This window comes from Synchiropus splendidus, chromosome 2 (genome assembly GCF_027744825.2).
Source record: "Synchiropus splendidus isolate RoL2022-P1 chromosome 2, RoL_Sspl_1.0, whole genome shotgun sequence".
In the NCBI taxonomy this organism is placed as follows: Eukaryota; Metazoa; Chordata; class Actinopteri; order Syngnathiformes; family Callionymidae; genus Synchiropus; species Synchiropus splendidus.
This window is the reverse complement of record NC_071335.1, coordinates 32112602-32118686: the sequence shown is the minus strand read 5'-3', so window position 1 is coordinate 32118686 and position 6085 is coordinate 32112602.

Sequence of the window (6085 nt, the reverse complement as noted above, 5' to 3'; positions counted from 1 at the left end):
TTGATGTCTGATCATAGCTTACAGTCGCTATTGTTATGTTGTTTTTGTTTTCGCTGGGCCTTCAGATGATGATGATGACAAAATAACAGCGTGCACACTCGCATTACACACGCTGATGTTGTGTCACTGTGAGTAAACCAACAATGTAGTAATTACACAAGAAGCTCGGTAAACAAAGAGGGAACGACATGAATCCCAAATGGTCCCGGACAATGTTCAAGGCGTTGTATTTTGCATAGATGCGTTGCTGAAACACGGAGCGCCACCCTGGAGGTGTGACCAAGGTGTGGCTGCATTTCTCTGAGTATGGACTGAAGGATTGCTCATGTCTATAGTTGAGACTCTTAAGTCTATCGCTCATACAGACACACGTTTATTTTCTGCTGCAAAAGAAAGTCATGCTGTTCTGTATTCAGCTTCATCTTAAGTGGTCTTGACTTGGTCTCTGTGTCACATTAGACCTGTTTAGTTTGGGCTTGTGTTTGTGATTCCCTCTGCATCACACAGCCAAAAATCATCAAGCGATTCCTTCCATGTATTTATACATCGCTCTCTGTGAGAGAAAGAACATGGAGAGAAACAAAAGCGAGGAGGAAAGTTCACCCGCCGAGGCTGCAGAAGTATATTTTAGAGCGATGACTCATGCACTTTTGTCACTCGCACACGCGCACGGCTGTATCACTTGGTTTTTTTTGTGTTCCATCACCTTGAGAGCGAGGCGTCCTCCAGCAGCTGGGACGGCAGGGTGATGTAAGCGCACTTGACCTGCTCACTCCCCAATGAACCGCCGGAGGAAACTCACACAAACACGACAATCCAGCCCCACAGTGCAGACATGGGTTTCTCCCCGGACCTGGCTGGCCCGATGAAGGCGTCTGCTGGACGTGAGGGCATAACAAAAACACGCTCACTCCATCTGGACACTTTTTACCGAAACAAGTCCCAGTTTAAGTGAGAAGTAGAAGCAAACAATGCTAGTGCTACAATGCCAAACAATTTTCAAAACCATATCAGATCGTAGCATGAGCCAAATTTTTACTTATTTTTTATGAGTAGTTTTAGGGTTTATTTTCCGTTTATTTTGCATTGGGTCATGTATACTCTCTCATAACTATCCTGTGTTTCATTTTTAAGGACAAGTTGAGTTCTGAGGTCAGAGCAGCAAAGAAAGCAACCACTAAGAGTTCCCAACTCTGACTCGGCTCATACGACTTGCTTTAGCATTTGACCTGGGCCAGGAGGAAGTAGGATGTTCAGGTGAGGGCAGAGGGAGGAGACAAACCCAACTTCCATCTGTCGAGGTTCCTATGACATTTATCAGAAGCTGAACAGATGCGGTCCCTCAGGAGCCGGCCCTCCGTGCTGAATAATGAATGTGTGTGTGTCACCACTGGAGAGGCTCCTCGCGCCGGCTCAGGATGATATTTATCCTCACTCGAAGATAATGAAAAGTCCCTCCTCGGCCGGAGACTTCATTCCCGAGATCTCATGAAGATGGGCGCAGGCGATAGGAGCGGCCCGACTCTCATTTCCTGTGGCTCCGCAGAGACCAAGCTGGACAAAGACCGAGACGGAAGCCTGGGACGCGTCACAGCAGCTGTTCTCATTAGTGTCGCTGCATGTGATGCTGAGGTGTGAGTGACGCGGCGCGCGTGCACGTATGTGTGTGTCAGGCGTAACTGGCCCGACTCTCCCGTCTAATTGGAGCGGTGGCAGCTTTCTCATCCTGTAAGAGGACGGAGCTCGGTTTAGTCCGCTCATTATGATGAAAAACTGACTTTCGCACACGTGACGCGGTAGAAGAGTCAGACACTTGTGATGGATGCAGCACTTCATTTGAATTCCACTCACACGGCTGATCATCCTCCGCTGGTGTAAGTGACAAACCAGCGCAACAATGAGCATCATCTAAGCTGCTTCTCCGCAGGAGACCAACCTTTCAAGTGACTCACTGTCTAAGTCAGAATGCCTGTACGCTCCTGTCAAACAAGATGGCAGCTGCCAGAGTCATGACACACCAATGGCTCACCATCGCCACGCGTGTATCTGCGACACAATGTTCCTCGGGATTCTGCGGATGAAGATTCCAAGGATCTGCTACGGCTGAAAGTGAGAATCAGAAGACCAGTGTCAGGCATGTTAATGTCAGGAGTGACTCATCTTCCTCATATCACTGGTCATTTCTCACCTCGCACTCAGACACAGGCTGTGGCGCGTTCCGCTTTCTCCCTCCCTCAACACGCAGCAACACAAAAAATATCTCACCTCAGAAACTGTGAATCAACCTAACAAACCCAGAAGTTAAACACATTAACTAGCCAGGAAAAAAACAATGACATCAATATTTAGCACCAAATAAATACATAAAAAACATTTAAAGAAACACAAAAAAAGGATCCTCGTGCTTTCTAAGCCATGATCAAGTCAGTACATTAAATAAAACAGTGTTTGAAATAGCATTTCATTCTGTGAAAACACATGGTCTCTGCTAACCGCGTCTGTCGATAATTGCGTGTTTGAATGGAAATTAGGAGTCACACTATCAGCAAACTGTCATTTCCCATGTCGCAACAAACGCCTTGAAGCACTTCGGCAAACAGGGAGGAGGGGACGTCGCTGATAAGCAACACAAGGTTCATCGTGACTGACCCGCTGTCACAGTCTGAGTGTGGCAGGAAGGAAACACTGAGTTATCAGTCACATGCCGACCTCTTTGTCTGCAGGTTGAGCCCACTCCTGCTGGCCATGTGACTCCAATGCTAAGCATCAGATTACTTTCACCCTCTGTCTCTCCAGTTTCCTCCCTAAGTCTAGAAACATATGAATGTTTCTAGACTGGCCTGGCTTTATGCAGCGTCTGGTGGCTCTGCGGCCATCTTCCCTCCCAAGTAGCAGGCCCCTGTAACTGTACAAGGCATGAGTCAAACGTCAGGCCCGGGGGCCGTTTTATGTGGCCTTGCAAGAGCTATAAATACACCAACATTAAGTACCAAAGGTGATTCTGGGAGAATGGAATTCAAAGAAAGAAACATTATACCGTGGTGGTGAAGAAAACATGTATGCATTGAGATGCTAATGCTAAAATTAGCCACTGATAATTTGGAGAGCATTAGATGTACCGTTCCATCAGAATAGCCAACACTTTATCCTCCCCTCACTTGAGAACCAAAGTACTTATTGCAAGTGGCAAGTGAAATTTGCAGTGGGTCTGCCCCAGGGCTTCCTCCCAGGCAGGAGCTAAAAGGTGGCTACTGTCTTTAAGTCATTGAAAATTGAAATTGAATTGAAAAAAAAAAGAAATAAAATAGTCTCAACGTTCATTAAAATATTTTGGGATTCAGCTCTTGTTCGGCGCTGAAATACCACATGAACCCAGATGAAAGCAAATCCCACCCTGAGTGACAGAAAAAGAGTCTTGTTGACTTTTGAGCTCCATTGTGCAGAACGTTTCCTCCGGGGAGGGATTCCAAAAGCTGGTCTTGTTTACTGCCCACCTGCCTCCTCCTGCTGTTCCATCTGCTCCACAGCAAATGTGCTATTACTGAGCTATCGTCCTCCACCTTCTCACAGATGAGGAATCTACATATTTAGGTAATAAGGAGGAAAAAAATCTCTTGTCTGATGCCAAGAGAATAAATAGGAGAAATGGTGTGAAAACAAATGAACTATGACGATAATAACCATCGCTAAACCAAATGAACAGCTAGGAAGTCCATGAAGCTTCGTGGAAACTGCAGGACCAGGAGGCTAAATTCAGGTCTCATCCTCTACGTCCATCACACTCATGATGCTCCACAATCCCAGCAGCAGAATTGGGTGAGTGTGCGTCCCCACGCGCCGTCATCAGAAGGACATTTGTGGGGAGTTTCTCTCATCTGATGAAGCCGTTGGTGATGTCAGAGCGCTGAGGGCTCGGGGAGCGATGACTCACTCCCATCATGGGAGGAACCCTCCCCCCCTGCTGGCACTTCCCCACCCCTCCCTCCCCCTCCTCCACACGGCCCCTGTAGACTCCAGCCGTGGACCAGCCTCCTCTTAATTTTCCACGTCTGTGCAGGGGGAGGACAAACAACAACTGGAGATAAGAGAATATGAGTCATGAAGGGAGCGAGGGGGAAGAGACACTGACTGCCCAGAACCATTTCCCACAAGTCCAAACCAGGCAGGTGGATTTTAGAGTCCACTTCCCAGCAATACGTGATGGAGCAGCGCATGAAAGTCCACTTTTACAATTTTCATGACATTTCGGAGTCAGAGGCGCCATCTTCCATGGAAAGAGCAAAGAAAAATATTTGAAAATAAATAAATGATCAAATATTGAAGCAGAAAAATAATGGAATAATGAATATCAGTGAGCTAAAGGAAGGCAAAGCAACACAATAATTCCTGTGGGAAATAAAAAATAAAAATATTTTCATTTAAATAGAGTCTTATAGACAACTCAGAGTCAGACAGTGGCCCCTGCACCACAAAAAAAAAACAGTTGCTAGTATGTGAATCTGTGAATGAAGAGAAACATCTTACGTCTACTTTTACTGCATTTCATTATCATCTTACAAAATACCAAAAACTGTGGAAATAAAAATGAAAATGCTGTGATCCATTGATATAACCCATGTTATTGAACAAAAGGGCAAAAGCATATCACAGATTCATCATTATATCCACAGACACCACAGCCTACATACAAGTGTTGCATTTACGAGCTTGGACTACCAGAGCTAGTTTGTCTTCAGGCCAGACAAAATGTACACAAAATAAAAATAAAAAAATAAAATATGTTTTCCATTGTAATTTATCTATGTATTATATTTATTTATTTCTGCTCATATTTCCGTTTTGCCATTTTTTATGCGGCATGTGAAGCAGCCAGGGCAAGTTAAATAGAGGTAAGAGAAACGATGGCAACCTCAGTCACCTCAATAATGGGGAACTCAGCTGCGATACATTACCGCCCCCTGCTGGTGTGAATCTTTACAACTTTCATGTTGCCTGAACTAATATATATATTTTTTAATGATCAGGCCATAATACCATTCTTAATTTTAGGTCAGTCAGCCTTGCAATGTTTTTATTAATAAATAAACGACTTGAAACCCAGGTTTTTAGTAACTTAATTTTAATTTTATTATGGTCGAACACAAGTAGACAATTGAAGGGTTTTCTATTCCGGACCAGACCTGAGTCTCACAAAATGATGTTATTGAAAACAAATCGATATGTACTATAAGAAAATACAGTATATCCAGCATGTAACTGAATTACTCCAGTTGTCCTCTAGATGGCACCGTTCAGCAGTCTAAAGACGGGTTTTTTTGACACACTTGTAATTACATTACAAAAGTACAATATATTATATAATTGAAATATAAAGAAAAAAGAGCATTCGTGAATGTATATTTTAATAAAATCTATTTTGATACGATAAAGCCAAGATTCCGTGTTAAATTCTAAGTTTGATCTGATTCTGAGGTGGAAAGCGTGTGTTCATGTTTTTGGAAACAGCTCTTGGAACTTTCTGGCTGATTCATCTTTTGACAAGTGACTTTGTATGATGATGTATTTTTCTAAACCACATAATGCATCATAGTTGTTTTGTGACGTCATCGGTCGGGGCTAAGTATGTTTTGGTTTAACCCCTTGACACGTCAATTTATGCCTCAATGATGCACTTCTGCTTATGGCAGCACTTTTAGACGACTAGAAATAACTGGCTGTACAAGGCTCTTCGATTATATTGAGTACACATACACAGTAAATCTGATATTGAAGGCGTAATGGAAACGATTTAATGTCAATTGGAACGAGACCGGAGCTACTTCCTGGTTTGACGATGACGCGACACATGCCAGCCAATCACAACGCGTTTCTTGTCAGACCAGGAAGTAGGACAGAAAAATGGCTGTCAAACAATTTGCTAGTGTAGATGTTTCGCGAGTGGTAGAAACAACCATCAGATCCTCCATTGGAAGTTTTGTTTCCTCCTTATAAAACAGGGCGTGATACAGTCGGCATCAGATATCCCGTCTTTCACAACAGGTAGGGCGACATAGGAACAGAGTTTCAAACACTAAACAAGAAGGCT